Below are 17,883 nucleotides of genomic sequence, written 5' to 3'. Positions count from 1 at the left end.
CACTTATGGGTACACACCGAGAAAGCTTTACCCAGAGGAAAGGTGGCAGACGCAACAAGGGCAATAGTATCTCCTAAGCGGGCATATGTCAGACTGTCTTTTTACTACTCTTTGGCACCCAGCACAGTATCTGGTGCATAGCAGGCACTCCAAATGGGGTTGCTGAATGAATGAAGCCTAAACACCATCCTGGCATGGGCAAACACCCACGGTTCTCTGGGGAACAACTCCAAACACTGCCACCTGACCCTGCTGGAAGGTCTGCCTCATTGCCTGCTCTGCCTCACCTTTCAGTCCTCTTAACACTCCCACAAGTGATGTTCCTAAGATACTGGACCTCAGTGTACCTTTGAAGTCTTTCTGATGCCCAACCCCTCATCCCACTACATTAATCACAAGCTCCAGTTTGCCCAGTTGGGTATCTTGGCACGCTGACCCAGCAAATCTGGGATCTACTTCTATCTTATGGTTGGGAAATGGGCTTTGTTTTGCTGTAAGTGAAACTGTCGAAGCTTTCTTTTCTCCCTCCTCTCTTAAATGAACACAAATAAAAAAGGTGGTGATATGATGGAGTGTTACCCATGCAGGTAGTGGAATTTTCATCGAAGGTTAAAATGTGCCAACAAGCTTTTCTTGGGGAATGGGTCTGCCCACAGGGAGAGAGATGTGACTAAGTTAAGGAGAGGAGCCTGAGGAGTCTAAGTCTATAGACCCTGGGCCCTAGGTGGTGAAGGTCACCAGGAGAACCAGCTATGCTTCTTACAGCACAAAGCAGCTAACTTAGTTTATAACTTGTGCCTCACTGTAAGAAGCTGCAAAGTGAGAGAAGAGACAAATTAGGAAGTGATTATTTGCATCACAAAGGGATTCTTCAAAGAGTTCTTTTAAATGGCAAACTCTTCAACTTAAAATGATTCCATTTACAAAACCTAACTTGAGACACTGCCTTTTTCCCTGGTAGGTCATTATTACATGAAAGAAGGCACAACCTGCATAAGGAACTGTGGCTACCGAAGCAAAAACCTTGGGCTGTGACCCAGGAGGGCCAGGTTCTGGTCCAAAGGAACTCAACCTTCGTATCTCCTTCTATATCTGTACAAGGAGGGGCATGGACTAAATAAAGCACAGGCTATGCACCTTTTTTTTTACTTCAAGAACCCCTCTGGCAATCAAGAGAAACCTACTGACTCCTTCTTGGAATATGATGTTAAATGCATAAAATTTGTAGCTTTACAAAGGAAACCAATTATAATAAAAGTTATGAAGTTCATGGACCTCAGATTAGGAACCCCTGGACTAAATGATTTCTAAGGTCCCTTCCAGCTCTAACATTTTATGAATCAATATTACAAATAGCAAACAAAGCTTTATAAGTACACAGATCACAAAAGTTCATGGAGCAAGGAAGTTGCTATTGTTATTTTATTCAGAATTCGTGTGTATATATATGTGTGTATATACACACACACACATTTACATGTATGGTATGATGTATGTATATATGTACAATATAACACATTAGTGGGATCTTCTATGAAGGATTTATGGACACTATGGAATACAACAGGGTTTCAACCTGTGCCTCCTGGAAGGAGGAGCCCCATAGCTGAGATCATCTAAGTATCTAGGCAGAAGTAATTCCAATTATATTTCATTTCTTTTTGGCATCAATTTGTTTGTATCTGTTGAAATTTCTATTTGTAATAAAAAATAGTAGGGTCTTCTTTGCAGTTTGCCAAAAGGGCAAACATCATGTAGCATTCAAGCAATGTGGTAGGAAATGCTTTGGGCTTGGAGTCAGAAGATATGAGTTCAAATTCCAGCTCTGACCCTAGCTATTCAACTCTAGGCAAAGCCTAAGTTTTCTTATCTGTAAAACGGGGGTAAAAAATACTTGCACTACTTCTCTCAGAGGGTTGTCGTGTAGAAAACACGGTATAAACCTTAAAGACTTATTATACAAATAAATAAGTTCATATTATCCCATTTCACAAAGGGATGCAAAGGCTGGCAAAAGGTAGTTTTCAGGAGTGAGAAGGACAACTCATACCCTCTACATACCTCATGTCACGGGACAGATCCAAATCCCTGGGCGGGTCTCAAGACCGCAATGGCCACTTGCAGAAGCTCTGAGTTACATACGACCACTCTGGTCTCTCAATATCTCCATACTTTCCAGGTTGGGCCAGGAACAAAGTGAGTAGCCGGGATGGAAAGCCATTTGTACCACAGTATTTAACAATTTGAGAGACATGAGAAAGGTAGATAAATAAGATAAACACATGCTCAGTCAGCTCCCTTCACTGGACTGAAAACTGCATCTCAAAGCAAAATGAAGGGAGGTCTTTTTTCCCCCTTACATATTTTCAATCAGACCCATGCAAACTATATTAGTGACTTGCTGTACTTCATATTCAGAGGTGACATTACTGACTCAGACTTTCTCTTATTTCAGGAATGGGGATGGATTTCTGTTCATACAGCTAAACTCTTGTCCAGACTTCTGGCAACCAAGGGCACAGATCTCTAGGATGGCTTGCCAGTTATGGATAGTCTTTGGCTGTGGAAAAGAGTAGGCTAACTGGCCCATGTAGGGACTGAATACATGACTAAGCTTATTAGTATAATATTCTAATCAATTGAGACAAAAATAGTTGCAGAGAATAGAGAGAAGTCAGAAAAACTTCCCCAACAACGCTAGCTCCAGGAAGCCATTATAAATACCTCAGGTATTCATATCATATACATAAAAGAGTAGGCAAAACCCAAATTGTCCCAGCTGGTGGTGAGCACGGAAATACCATCTGACCTAAGCCTAAGGCCTTTACCTTTACAAGTGTGTCTGACTTCTTCGTGACCCTTTTCGGGGTTTTCTTGGCAAGGACACTGGAGTACTTTTCCATTTCCTTCTCTGGCTCCTTTTACAGATGAGAAAACTGAGGCAAACAGGGTTAAGGGACTTGCCCAGAGACACACAGCTAGTAAATGTTTGAGGCCAGATTTGAACTCAGGAAGATGAGTCTGCCTGACTCCAAGTCTGGTCTCTATTCACTGCACCACCTTACCTTTATCCTATGACCTACCACCTCCTTTCTTCCCTCTCAGGGATCATGCAATTTTGGAGCTCAAGATGAGCTTCCTTCTTTTCTTTCACAGCTGATAGCACAGTTAACTACATACATCTCAAGCACTCTTACATGTGCATGTACATCCTCTCTACCCCTCTTTCAACTCTTGCCAATTATTTCAGAAAAACACTTCTCCTTCTCTCATTTCATTTGTAAACTAAAATTGACCCTACTCATGTGTGACAAGTTTAAGAGTGGTAGTGTTACTGATTTACCTTTGGCAAAGAATCAATTAATCAACAGCAGTTATTAAGCACTAGCTACCTTTCTGGCATGGTAGACAGAAAGCCAAAACTAATGTCCCTGATAGCAAGGAGCTTACAACCTATTAGAAAGGGGGAAAAAAAGGTGAAAATTTGTAAGTGAAATAAAACAAAGAATTTGTGCCTATCAACCTCTTAAACCCTTGAAATTACGTTGTCTTTGTAGTCCCTACAAGTTTCCATCTGCTTTCTCATTCTCCTCTAAATATGCTTTTCCTCAAAACACCAGCATTCATCAAGATAAATAAAAACTAATTATCTTTTAAATTTTATCAAGTGTTACAACAAAATTGTTTTCTACCATTTTTTGTTATAAATATACAGTATTTAGTTATATTATAAATTAAATAGGTTTTGAGTGCTAGTCTGAAAACGAAATCACCATTTCTAAAATTTTTTCTCCAGAAGAAAACCTCAATTAACAAAACAAACGTGCTCTGGGTTAAAAAAAAAACTAACTGAACTTTTGTAATACAATTAGTTTGTAAAGCTGGGGACCAACTGTATTAATTATCTAATAAGGGAAAGAGTTTTTGGGAAGGGGAGAAGAGAAAGAAGGAATATGTAGGTTGTTTCTCCTATTTTAAAATAGCCTGTGGGGATGAAAGGCTATGAGTTCCTTTATAACCTCAGAATTTTCTTTATACTTCTCTAAAATTCTCTTGCTATAATCAACTCTCATTTCCTTTTTAAAGTTTTATTGATGTCTTTTGATTTCACACTTTGCTCCTTGCCCCAAAATATATCATCCCTCCTTTCCTGCCCCTTTAACACAGAATATATAGTTACGTAAAACCAACCGACATGATGACTATGCCACAGCGTATGCAACACTGCAAATCCGTAGTACTCCCACCTGTGTGCACCAGGAGTAGAAGGCTGTGTCTCATTATCTGTTCTCCAGGGCCAAAAGTGGTCAATTAATCAGAAAACATATCTTTGATACCTGCCTTCCATGGAAATAGAGAATAGCTAACCATTCTTTCCCACAGAATCCAGACAGTTGAAAATGTATAAGATTATAGATTTAAGCTGGAAGGGTCCTTACAGCCAATTTAGTCCAGAGAGGTCATCTGACTTCCCCACACACAGGAATGTCAGAACCTAGATGCAAATACTGATTCCTCTGATTTCACACCCACTAAGTATTCTTTCTACTATATATTATTAAGTGATTCCTCAATCTTCTTTATTCAGCAGTTCCAAATCCTTTCCTTTTTCCTTGGTGATTTTATCTTCCAATTTTTTCCCCATTATTTTTCTATCTCTTTTCTGGATTCTGTCTAAGTTTTCCACACCTGTCAAGTCATGAAGCCGATACAGCATTCTAATAAGAGCCTAACCATTTTGAATATAGTTGGACGATGACCTCATGGCTCTTAAATGTCAACCTTGTTGCCAGCACATCCTAGTATCACGCTGGTACCCCAATAACAATCTTTCCATGAGTTTATAAGCAAGACCCATCCTCTTTGACCTTTCTGTATCATTTGACACCATCTAACAAACATACTCTCTCTCTCTCTCTCTCTCTCTGAGATACACTTAACCAGCTGGCTTCTATGACACTGCTCTCTCAAGGTTCCTTGTCCTCCTTCCCCTGACAATTCCTTTTTGGTCTCTTTTACTGGGTCTTTCTCCTCTTCCTCCTTCCAAATTCTGAAAGGCAGGGAATCCCTGGTCCTGTCTTCCTGTATTATTTTTTCATTTTTCTATTCTCTCCTTTGGTAATATCGTCTACTCCTATGGCTTCAATTATTACATCTAAATCTACATTTACAGTCCCTGATCTCCACCTCTCTGCTGGGCATCTCTATCTGGATATCCTGCCAACATTTAAACTGAATTCATCATCCCTTCCTCCCCCTCCAAAAAAAGGGGAAAAAAACCACTCTAATTTTCCTAACTAAGCTATTTCTGGAGATAGTACCACCACTTTACCAGTAACGTAAGTTCAAAATAGTCTTATATTGTTCCATCTTATTTGTCCCCCATATCCAATCAATGGCCAAGTCCTATCTTTTTGAACACTAGCATTTAATCCTTCCTTCCCACTCTGCTACCACCACAGTATTGCCTCCTATTAGGCAGTAACAGCCTTTTCTCTCTGGAATCTATCCTACATACTATGGCCATATCAAAGCAATCTCCCTAAGGTACAGATCTGATTGTATTATTACAAGTAATCTATTTTCTCTCTCGCTCCCAGCATAGAAGAAAAGAAAAACAAAATCCTTGCGACAAACAGGCAGAGTTGATCAAAACAGATCCTCACACAGGCTATCTCCAAACTGATGTTTCATCCCGAGTCTATCATCTTTTTGTCAAGAGGCAGGTACTAGTGCATTTCATCATTGGTAGTCTGAAATTGTGAGTGATCATCACTCGAAATCACCTTTGTGATGTTATTTCGAACTATTTCCCCTTCACAATTTACATTTCGGCCAAATTGGACTATTAGCCTTTCACCAACCTTATCCTACTCTTTCCTGCCTCGAAGGAGGCACTTCATTTGTGCACATCATTCCGACTCCCTGAATCTCTAACCCCTTTAACCCCAATGCCTGCAACAGTCACCTCCGTCTTTGCCAGCTGAAATCCTTTCTTTCCTTCAAGTCATGTGCACTGTCTTCTTCCAATAGGTTGTTTCCCTGATATCCCTATCTAAAAAAGTGATCCCTTCTTCCTAGAATCTCTCACTCCTCTCTGTCTGACCTCTTATTAGTCTTAACTTATTGGTTTAACTTGTATTCTACTCAACAAGATCATAAACTTCTCAAGGCAAGGAACTGGGTGTGTGTGGTTTGTTTTTCTTCCTCTGCAGCTTTCCATACCTTACAGTGATTGGCACATGGAATCACAAAATTAGAGCTGCCAGGAACTTCTAGATCATCTAGTTCAACCCTCTCAATTTACAGATGAGAAAACTGAGGCCAGAGAGGGGAAGTGACAACCAAGGTAACAGAGGTTTAAAACAGCTGAACTGTGATATGAGCCCAGGTCCTTTTACTACTTACTCTTTGGTGCATCTCAATGTCTTCTGAGTGACAATGACCCCCTAAAACAGCATTAGTTAATTCAAAAGATAACCGGGCAATGGTACATTGTCCAAATGTTTTACCACATACTCCTCTGACCTTTCAGTATCAGCTCTGAAGTTCTCGGGGGGGGGCCCAAGGGGTTGAGATCACAAGCAGAGGAGAAAAATGAAGAGTCAGTCAGGTTTTTTAAGTTTATAGATTTTTAGAAGGATCTTTGGCAATAAAAATTGGCTGTGATCCACAATGATTGAAAAACACTACCCTAATGCGCCCCAAAACTCATAAACAATCAGAGTTGATGCCAGTCACCTGGTTCAATCTTTACCTAGAATGTGAATCCAATCTACATGTCTAAAAGCTTTGGCCATAGGTATGTCTGTGTGTGAAAATTTCAAAATTTTCAAAATAAAGAATGCATTTTCAAATATATTCCTGCCCCAGGGAGAAATATTTTGTAATAAATATTTTAAAAAGAAGAGGGGGGAAGCTCACCAAAACTAACAGTGACCATTTCTAGAAGTATATACATTATTCCATAGACAAAGTACCCTTCACTTTTGCAACAAAAGACAGGAGATAGATTTTCTTAACTCTACTTTGGGTCACTGGTCATTATATTTACAACCTTGGTCATTATAATTATCCAGGGTTCAGTTTAGTTTTTTTTTAGGTGAAAATATAATTAAATATAACAAAAGGTTTACAAAACCAACAGTTCAAAGACGAACAGTAATATTTGTGGAATTTTTTTAACTGACAAAATCGCCCCTCTCCCATTAAAATACAATGGCTCCTGATATTGACAACTGGATGAAGGGTCAAAATATCTACCTCTATTTCTTTTCCTCTATGTCTTGGAAACTGAAAACAGCACCATCTACCTAGGGCAGAAGGACCACCAAGGCAACAGGAGGACAAATGATTGTTTGCAAACAACCAACTATACACCACAGCAGTGAAAAGAAGACCTATTCTAAACTCTAGGGGTGGGGTCCGGGATTTAAACCCCATTCTCCCAGAACACAGAGAAGAAAGAGCCGGAAAAAAGTCACACCTGACTTTGATCCTACAGTGATGAGGAGACTCACTGGCAAGTTCTTTCACTCAAGCAACCTGGTGCATGCTACTTCAAGCAGGCGTTCCCTGGGATAAACTTGGTCTAGGCCGAGGTTCCTTTTTGGCCCTTTTTCCTTGTGGAAGGGCCTTCAAAAAAGAGCTCATGAGCAATGCTATTTTTATGAGATGCTTAGAACCACTCCAGCAAGCGTTCTCCACTGAGAGAGTGGTGGGGTTTGGACGGCCGCTCTCCCTGGACAACCCTACGTACACCCTCCTCACCAAGTCTGCACATTGAGCCCATGGACTCAAACTCCAATGTCTTAGCTGACCTGAGGGAAAATAGGAGGGAGGGTCTGGAGTTCAGATTTTTTAAAGCTATAATAATAAATTCTCATTTATTCAGGGTCTGATCAATCTTCCAACTACCCTACCCTCCTCCTCCTTCCTTTTAACCATTTTACTTATCATTAGTATCTCTATCATTAAGATAGAGATGGGGGGGGGGTTAGGGGATGGGTGGGGAACAGCATGGGCCCAGGACATAAAGGAGCTGAAATTTCAACCAATCGGTTTGACTCTAGTTAAAAGAAGGAAGGAATTCAATTACCTGGGACCTCCCTCTCCCCCAGGGAATGGGCATCAGCTTTTAGTGGTCTATAGCTGGAGACTACCAGGAACCCAGTCTGCTGGGGATTTGACTCCTAATCATGACAGGATGGATTTCACCTCTCTCCTCCAAGTTAAACAGGCAGCACATTCTAACTATACGCGGGTGTATTCTAAGTCAGGGTTCCAGCCAGGGTGCCAATCTCTTTCCTGCCCAAGACTCCAAGCCTGGTCCTTTTTGGAGGAGAAGTAGCGACCAACGCTCTTCACCCCAGCTTTTGCCCTCACCCCACTGAAGGCCTCGTGTCCCCAGCACAATGGCAAGTTCACAAAGGAAGTGAGCCTCGCCAGACTGTGCTAGCAAATTCCCATAAATACTTGGGCCTGGGGTAGCGCTGCTTATGTAAAATGCTTCCCCATTGAGAGATGCTGCTTTATTTACATTCCTCACTACCCATTCATAAAAAGGAGGCCTTTTAAAGTCGGAGCTGTTCGTATAACGCTCCATAAACCCAGCAGCTTCAGCTGGCAGTCTTAGACCCAGCCTGCTTCTCAACGCCAGAGATTTTTTTTTGTAAGATTTCCCCCCCCCCTTAATGGCTCACCTTGCGACGAGGCATTGAGGCCAGATGCTGCCAGAGCAAGGCCAAATAGAATAAGAACAAGATAAAATGAAAGGGAAAAAAAATCCACACAGAAGCCCTCCCAAGCCCTGAAAGGAATGAAAATAAATTGAAGATTCCCTCAGCAGTCCAACTTGGGGAGCAGGGGAAATTGGGGGGGGGAGAACAGGGAGGTAAATAGGGAAGAAGGGACGAAAGGAGAACATGGAGGGGAGGGAGATTCCTAACAGATTTTCTCAAACTTCCTTTATAGATGACAACACTTCCCAGTTTCCCATTCATCCTTCCAGGTGCCAGAGGGTGTGGAGGGGATTTTTTTAAGCTGAAGGTGGGGACAGTAATAGTAATAGGGATTTTAAAATTTCAGATAAGGGTAAAGGGAAGAAAAAAAAAAGGATTATCTATGCCCCTAGACGAAACACCTTAGGGCTTCTAGATCCAGGTGGGGAAAATAAGAATAAGTTATCCAGACACTGCTTTGGATGAATAAAAATCACGCTGACGGCCCAGTATCAGAATTGTGTCCAAGGGGCACAGAGCAAAGCAGCCTGGAACTAGGAATGAACCCCAGTTCTAAGCTGTAGTACCTCTTCTGAGCTACAGTACACGAGGAGGAAAGGTGGTGGTTTCTTTGATGGGGGAGTGGGCTTTGTTGCCATGGTAACAAGAAGAGGTATCTTTCCCTTCTGGAAGGAAATGCTAGTCCATTTATCATCAAACTGGGGCACAAAAGGGGAGATGGGGGAGCAGGAGAGCTGAAGAATGTATTTTTAAATATCTAGACTCAATGCAGTCAATAGTCTTATAGCCCATTCTCTATACCGGTTAATGGTGGGCAGTAACAGAATCCCGAATTTGATAGGATTCCTAATTACTTCTTTTCAATTAGCTTTAATTATGGATAGATGTTTTCAAAGGACCTCTGTCCCAGAGAAGCTGAGACAATGTGCCCCCCCTTTACACCAGACTGGAAAATAGGAATCCACAAAATCTAGGAGTCTCTATTCTCCTCTCCCAAAGTATTTTTTCCTTCATTTACACCCAAGAATGAGAAGAGATAAAACACATGGATTCATTTAGCATGGACGACAAGGAAAATTGCATAACGACAGCTAAGTGTGTGGGTGGGGGGAGATGGTCTGGTAGAGTAGGAAGAAAACAGGATTACAACATTTTCAGATCCATCTCTATATGGTGTCATGAGGCCAATCTACTAGACAGAATCACCAAAAGTGCAGAAGACTAATATACATGAGTCCACAAAATTCCAGAATGCTAAGAGTAAACTAAAATACACACACACACACACACACACACACACACACAAAAAGCAAAGTAAGAAGATAGCAAAACCTCATTTCTTCCCCCACCAAATGACCCAGCGTGTCTACCTCCAAGAAGGAAAGGTCAGAGTCCCTTAAGGGTATACAAAATACTGGGTATTTTGGGTCAAGTGCTTTTTCAGCCACAATTCAATAGCATTCTTTATTCATTCATGACAAAATTTTTCACTGAATGCCTATGTGTGCTAATAGCTACAAGGTATAATATGAAAAGGGACAGCACACAATTCCTACTCTCAAGAAGCCCAAAATCTGACTATGGAGACAAAACCAAAAAATACATGAGCCAGTATAAACAATATAAAACCAAGTGCTTTATTGGTGCAGGCACTTCAGTGGAATTTCAAAGAAAGAGATAATTGGGAGCTAGAGATAGCCAGGGAAAGAGGGAAAATTGCAACGCATTCTTGAAAGATGGGTAGGTGGCATTTGGTGGAGGTAGGGGCAACATTCTGTTAGGGGAGAATTCTCCCCTAAAGTGCTAGAGGAAGGACTGCCCAGAGAGTATTATCCACTTGGCTGAGTTATAATAATTATACGGATAACAGCTAACATTTTATACAGAACTTACTATGGCATTATCTCATTTGATCCTCACAATAACTCTGGGAAGGTAGATGCTATTATCATCATCCCCATTTTACACATGAGGAAACTGAGGCAAAAAGAGGTTAAGTGACTCGCTTAGGATCACACCGCTAGTAGACTCTAAGGTCGAATTTGAACTCAGATCTTCCTGATGCCAGACCTAGTACTGGGAGTACTGCGCCACCTAGCAGAAGGAAGTAGCAAAGAGAAAAGGTTGGAAAGTCCTAGAATTTAGAGCTGAAAAAGACCTCAGATGTCATCTAGTCCAACCCCTTCTTTACAGATGAAAAACTGAGGTGCAGGCAGGTTACTGATCTGATCTGCTGAATGTCACATAAGAATTAAGCATCAGAATTGGGATGTGAACCCTGCACCGCTGACTCTAAAGCTTTCCTTTCTATTTCCCATATGGGGCTGGATTGATGGGGCCTTGAATGGCAGGCTGAGGAATTTGGGTTATATTCTGTAGGCAAGTGAAAGCTATTATAAGGTTTTGGGGCAAGGAAATGACTGATCAAAGTGATATTTTAGGACAATTCTTCTGTGTTGTGTAGGGTTCTGGGGAGCAGGCTGGAATAATGAGAGCAGAGAGAACAGTAAGATCCTATTGAAAAATCCAGTTACGAGGTGATGAGGACCTGAACAACAGTGGCACTCTGGAATGAAAAGGCAGGAACAGACTGGATACATCTTATAAAGTGAGAATCAACAGACCACACATGGAACATTTCACTGGTCAAACTCTCCTAGAGCTAAGCTCCTCTACAACATTGGCTGCATCTGATTTTGGTGGCTTCCCTGAAAGACAACCTACCAGGGAAGGAACAAGGCCATCCTATAGCTCCATTCTGAATTCCAGTTATTAGAAGAGATTATCTCATGCACAGCTACCAAAACAGATGAGTGCCTTGGAATCCCAGCCCCTGGAGCCCCATGAGGGCATGAGGATCTGAATTCTCCCACCATGCTGGTGTGTTTATGCATTGAAACCGTCTCAGTTTAAGCTGCATTCTCCAGTCCACTAAATCTCTCTCAACTGGGGCACTCAGAACTGCTCATGTTCTGGCCCAGAGGCTCCACCCTCAAGGGGAGATGGTAGTGCAGCCCACACTGCACCACTGGGAAGACTGACAGTCTGAGAGCATCAGCAGCTTCCCATGAGCTGGGATTAGATCCAACCAACAGCTGGTAGTAGCTCTTACTCAACACTGCCTGAGGTGGGATTTGAACTCAAGTTTTCAAACCATACCCTATACAACGCCTAAGCCTCTCATTCTCAGTGTTTCCATCTCTTCTATTAAGAGAAATGGCAGCTAAAGGGGAAAAAGGATTTCTGGGAGTGTTTACATGACCAGGAAGATAGCTACCGGATTAAAGCCCAACACTGATGTTGGAGGAGGTGTCTACAATTTAAAAGAACAGAGGGCAATGGCTGCCACCCCACCCCCACTGTCCACAGAGTCCTCTTGTGGTAGTGATGCACTCTTCTCTGCAGGACACTATGTCCCTCTAGGGCAAGGTTTAGTCTGATAGGGACCCCTTCTTCCGTTTTAATGGAAGTTTTATGATAGGGGCAGGAAAAGTCTCCCAAGGGGGCATCTCGAGGGTAACGACGTTTTTTTTTTCTTTTATCATCAAAATCTGGCCCTGGGCTTTATTAGTGACCTCTTAAGTCAAAATGAGAGCATTTTTTCACTAACTAGAAAAGCATTTTTCGTTAAAGGAAGACACTGGTGTGGGGCGCTGGAGCTCATTTTGTAAATCCTAATAGAGATTGGGGTTGTGGTGGAGAGGGTATCAGAAATCTGCTCCTGATCCAATTTCTTCCCCTCAAATTTAGGGCCCTAACGAGAGAAAGTAAATCAGGAGGCTAGCGCTGATTTACAAGTATTTTACCTGAACCTGAAGTCCTGTTTCCCAATCACCCCACCATACATGTCATTCTCTCCCAGTACCCTTTCTCTGGAGCTGCTCCCCATAGGGCCACATCCTGCTGCTACTGAAAGGCGACCTTCCTCGCTAGGGCTCATGCTAGCTGCCACCCCCCGGGAGAGAAAGGACCTTCAAAAAAATGGGGCAGGGCCCCCTCCCCGATGCCTTCCCCCCTCCCTTCCGCCCCCCTCCGGGGCTCTGGGATCGCCTCCCTCGCCAATCGGGCCGAGGGGCCTGCCTGCCTGGAGAAGCGCAGACGTCCTGCTGCTACCCCGCCCCCGCTCCCCTTGGCCCCCGCCGGGCCTGACCCCAGCCGCCAGAGCCCTTCCTGGGAAAAAGCCCGACAATCCAGAGAGCCGTGGCAACAGTACTGCGGCTCCTCCTGCAGCCGGATCCCTGGAGCCCGGGGCCCGCTTTTCTGGCCCCGCAGTCCCCAGGGTCTGTCGAGCTGTCGGGCCATCCGGAGGGTGGGGGTGGGCGCCCCGGACCCTTGCGCCCCTACCCGACGCCACCACCTGCGCCCCGCTCCCTCGCGTGCGCCGCCTTTGTCCAGCGCTTCTCGGCCGCGCTGGCCCCTCCAGCCGAGCTGACCCAGCCCCCCAGGCCGCAGGCGAGAGAAGGCGGCGGGGCGGAAAGGGCAGGGCCGGGCCAGGCTCCGAAGCCCGGGCCCGCTGTCACTTCGACGAGGCTCCGACAACTTCAATTCCATCTACCTCCCCCCAAGCACCGCGGCGCCTCGGACCCGGAGCCGAAGCCCCGCTCGCCTTCCCCTCTTTCGCCCCGGCTCGGCTCTCCTCGAACCTGGTCCCGTTGCGTGCCCAGCCCCGAGCCTCCCTGGCTGCACACCGCGGTCCACGCCTCCCCTCGGCTCAGCCCGGTCCTGGTCCCCGCCCCGCCTCCCTCCCCAGCCTGACTCTAGAACCGGCTCCGCTCCCCATCGCGGGCCCTCCAGGGGCAGGCGCTTCCCGCAGCGGCGGGGCCGCCCCGGGCCTCGGCCACCAGCTCGGGGGGCTGGCGAGGGGGGCGCGGCGGCCCTGGGAGGGGAGTGGGGACACTCACCCGCGCCCAAGTAGCCAGCCCTGGGCTCCCGAGACGCAGCGGCCAATGCCCCTACCTCGGCCGCGGCCCTAGGACGCCCGCCCGCGGTCGGGATGCACTCCGCCGGCCCCTCGCCCCACCCCCCCCACCCCCCGCCTCCCGACGCGGGCAGCGGCGGCGGCCCCCGGGGGCTGTCACCTCGAGGCGCGTTGCGCTCCCGATGGCGGGGACCCACCCGGGCGCCAGGACTCCCGGGAGAGAGACGGCCCGCGCGGGCGGTCAGCACCTGCTCTGCGTCTGTCCGTCTGTCCTCATCCCCGAGTGGGGGCGGCGGCTAGTTCGGCGGGGCGAGCGAGCGATCGAGAGAGAGAGCAGGCGGACGGTCCCTCTCTTTCGCCTCCCTCTCTCCCTCCCTCCTCTCGGCCCCCAGCCCCCTGGCTCACCCGACTAGTGGCGCGGACAACGGGGCCCAGGACGCCCGCAGGCCCCGGCCGGGCTGGAATCCGGCGGCTGGAACCCCCCGGGGGCGCTCAATTCCCGGGCTCCACGCTGCTGCGTCAGCGCCTCCTCCTGGGGGCCGGGGCCGGGCGGGCGGGCGGAGCGGGGGCCGCGACCGGGCGGGGCCGTCGGAGGAGCGGGCGGGCCCGGTCCGGGCGGGAGGGCTGCTGGGGCCGTGCAGGCGGGGCGGGCGTCCAGACAGGCGGGCGGCGGGGCCGGGCTCCGGGATCCGCTACGCCGCTCGCGGTTCCCCCACAAACTCCCCGAGAGCGGAGCCTCCGCCGCCCTCCTTCCTGCTTCCTCGTCCGCAGCCAATCGGATTATGGCCCTCCGCCACCTCCACCAATTAGCAACAAGCCCTGGGCTGGCCCCCGCCAGCCAATCCCGGCCCTCTGTTCCCCCTCCCCGCCCCGGACCAATCAGAGCCGCCCCCACCGGCCGGCCTGTCCCAACGCAGGGGGCAGCACGAGGCTGCCGGGGGAGGAGGTGCGGGGAGTGGCGGGGAGGGGGTCGTATCCAAGGGGTGGATTTCCTCCGCCAGCCCCTTGTACCTCTCTCTTTCCCGGAGCGCCCCCCAACCTGGGCCCTCACCTCCAATGGTCCAACCCCCCCAGTCTGCCGACCCCCAAGACCCTCTCCCCAGAAGCTCGCCCCAGCTACCCCCCCCGGGAAAGTCTTACGTAGCGCCCCCCCATGCTAGCATTCCCCTTCCCGTCCCCCACCCCCCACCCCCTCCATCTCCCGCCCTCCCGCCCAGCCACCCATCCAGGGAAACTGCAGGAGGCACGGACACACCCCACCCTCGCAGGCTCCTGCTGCCCGAGGTTAAGCTAGGGGGAACCCAGCAAGAAAAGAAACAAGCTTGGACGCCCCCTGCATTAGAGACCCCAGACCCCAGTGAGAGGAGCCTCCTTTGCAGGGAGCCCAGTCTCTGCCTCACCCTTCCATCGTCCCCTAGCACAAGTCTCCTTTCCCTTGCAGTGAGGTCAGCCCCTGGCCACGCCGCTCCCCCCTCCCCTTCTAAGCTCATTTCCCCCCCCTCCAATCTTCTCCTCTTGACCCCTCCCCTACCGGCCCCCTCCCTTCCAGATCCTAATTCTCCCTCTTCCGATGCCTTTTTTTTTTTTTTGCTTAGCTTTCACCTATTTCCATCTCGCGGCAAAGGCAAATGTGCGTTCCCCTACACCGCCACCCTTCCCACCCCCCACCCGCCATCAGCCCACTACGGGAGTCGTCAGGAGAGCTCCCGGAGCAAAGGGTGGGCAGTGTGACAGTCTCAGCGGGGCTACCTCAGAGTCCTCGAGCCGAGATGCAGTTATTTTGGCAGGTGGGAGTCAGAGCTGTGTAGACACATTCCTAGCTCCCCTCCCCCCCTCACACACACAGACACGTCCCCAGGAGCCTGAGCATGACTAGTCAACCCGGTGGGCACAGGAGGCAGAGCTCAGACTATGCATGGCCGAGGTCTCTAACCTCCAACATCCGCTCTTACCCAGATCGGGTGGGGAGTCCAGACGCCGAGGCGGAGGGGAGAGGCGAAGAACAATCTAGATCCACTGACAGTCTGAAGACCTGGGTCTGGGAGCAATATGCTCTGGGCCCCAGGCATGGGAGGGAGCAACACCCAAAGAGAACTCGGTCAGAAGAAACCAAGCCTCCTAGTAACCTAAGCAACCCTCCCGAGAGCTGCGGTATCATAAGCGCATAGATTTTGAACTGGAAGGAATCTTAAAGACCCAACCCCCTCATTTTTCAGGTGAGGAAACTGAGGCCCAGAAAAGTCATACTAGTTAGGATTTGGAAATAGGTGTTTTGAGCCCATATCCAAGTGCTTTTTTTGGCGCTGAAAAGGCCCTTAGAGGTCATCTAGCTGAACCCCCTCATTTTTACAATTGAGGAAATTGAAGTGAAGAAAGTGATTTGTGCAAGGTCACATAGGCAATGAAAGTGGGGATTGGAACCCAGGTCCTCTGACTACAAATTCTGTGCACTTTCTTCTAGTTCTCCCCCTCTCCCTACCTTATACTGCCTTTCTTGACACCCAAAGGTAGCTCCAAAAAGATCAGAGCAGTCACCTCTTCCCAGCCTCCCCCCCCAAAATGCTTACCCAACCCATCTTCTTCCGGAGCCTAGACTGGGGTCCTTGCCATCCCTAGCCCAACAGGTTTAAGAAGGGGTTGGTTCAGTAGGGGAAGTGTATGGTTGGAGAGATAAGAATGTGGCATTAGAGATCTCTGAGAGGGTACAGAGTTATTCTTAATCCCTTAGCCTTTGCGATCCTCTCAGGAGCACTACTAAGTGACGACTTGAGCCCCTCCCCCCCAAACCGAGAATAGAAATCCCCCCCCCACAACTCCACAAAGCAAACTATGTCTTTCTCGCTTTTCTCACTATTTGCCCCTCAGGGCGAGGTCCCAAATTAAGTCCTCCTCGGAACCAGAGGCAGCTTCCTTAACACTTGCTGAGCTACAGGCTGTGCCTACTCCCCTGCCCCTCCCCTACTCCCATCCCAGGGGACTAAGGGAGTAGGCTGATAACCCCAGTCCTGCCCCCACCCAGTTAGGGATTGTTGGTGAAGAAACAGCAGCAGTCAGCAGAGCCTTGTGCCCCTGTGCCTTTAACTGAACCAGGAGAGAAGGAGAGGGGAAGGGAAGGGAAAATTCGGAGACACACAGGCTCCCTGTCAGCAGCTGCTCTCACTTGGGAGGGGGCGGGGGAGGAGAAGGGATCTGAAATGAGGTATGGGCTAGAGGGCTTTGGTATCTGAATGCTCAATCTTGGCTGCAGGAAGGCCAGGCTATGCGCAGGCAGTGGTGGCAGGGGCTAGGTAGGTAGGATGGATTTTTTTCTCCCTCCTCTGTCGGACAGTGAAGTTTCAATGCCCCTCTCTGTAGCGTATTGGAGGAGAATGAATAGAGACGCAGTGGTCCTTTTGGGAGACAGAGGAGGCATGGCAGTGCACTCCAGACTGTGTGCCCGCTCTACCACAGAATGTCCACTGGAGGAACTTGCCCCCACACTACCCTGATGTCGATGGTGAACCTTCAAACCTACTGGAAGCTTCATCTAATGGGGAACAGTTTTGAACCTTAGTGTAAGAGGTGAGGCCCAGGGCATTCCACCTCCTTAAGTTACTCTGACTCTCCTCCTCACCCACCCCCACCCCCATCCTTAATGGCCTAAAACCTTGAAGCCAGAGGAAATAATTAAAGTCTCCAAGAGCACCTGTTATCTTCATCCCACCCAGCAGTTGAAAGCAGATGCCCCCACAAGCCTGTGGCACTATATTCAAACACGAACACTCGAACTCCATTGCTGTCCTTGTTCACTGGAGGAAATGAGAGCCATCTTTCCTTTCCCGCTCTATCCTTTGTCCCTAAAAGAGGCTTGTGGAAATCGGCTTCCAGGACAGCGAGGGTTTCTGTAGAGCAGACACTTGGGTGAACAGAGAATCTAAATTCATCAGCCCCTCCTTTCAAGGCCTTCCTTCTCTTCCTGAATCCCTCAGCCCCAGAAGTTCTTACAGACTCTTCATCCATCCCAGAGCTCCCTTTAGACCTTCAAAGATCAATCACTTCCCCAGTCAATAAGCAGCTATTTTGTGCTTAGCCCTGTGGGAGGGATCTCAGGAGGAAAAGACAAAAATGAAGCAGTTTCTGCCTTCAAGGAGCTTACATTCTGTTGGGGAGATGACATCTATCCACAAAAACATATACTAAATAAATACGGGGTAATTTTTTTGTGAGATTCACTAGTTGTGGGGG

At 47.7% G+C, this 17,883-nt stretch overlaps 1 protein-coding gene across 2 annotated transcripts in view; it reads right to left on the bottom strand.

The window, feature by feature from the left end:
• The window catches only part of BAHD1 (bromo adjacent homology domain containing 1), a 34,536-nt gene extending 18,822 nt beyond the window's left edge, over positions 1-15,714 (bottom strand). The window contains exon 1 of one of the 2 annotated variants that reach the window (XM_021009339.2): positions 15,612-15,714. The gene's annotated coding sequence lies outside the window, so the exon portion shown is untranslated. Of the gene's footprint in view, positions 1-14,064; positions 14,333-15,611 lie in introns of those variants that run through there. The other variant, XM_021009338.2, reaches the window with a different exon arrangement.
• Positions 15,715-17,883: the final 2,169 nt, after the last annotated feature.

This window comes from Phascolarctos cinereus, unplaced genomic scaffold (assembly GCF_003287225.1).
Source record: "Phascolarctos cinereus isolate Bilbo 61053 unplaced genomic scaffold, phaCin_HiC Scaffold_3;HRSCAF=262, whole genome shotgun sequence".
Taxonomy (NCBI): domain Eukaryota; kingdom Metazoa; phylum Chordata; class Mammalia; order Diprotodontia; family Phascolarctidae; genus Phascolarctos; species Phascolarctos cinereus.
This window is presented reverse-complemented; position numbering and strand designations above follow the sequence as displayed.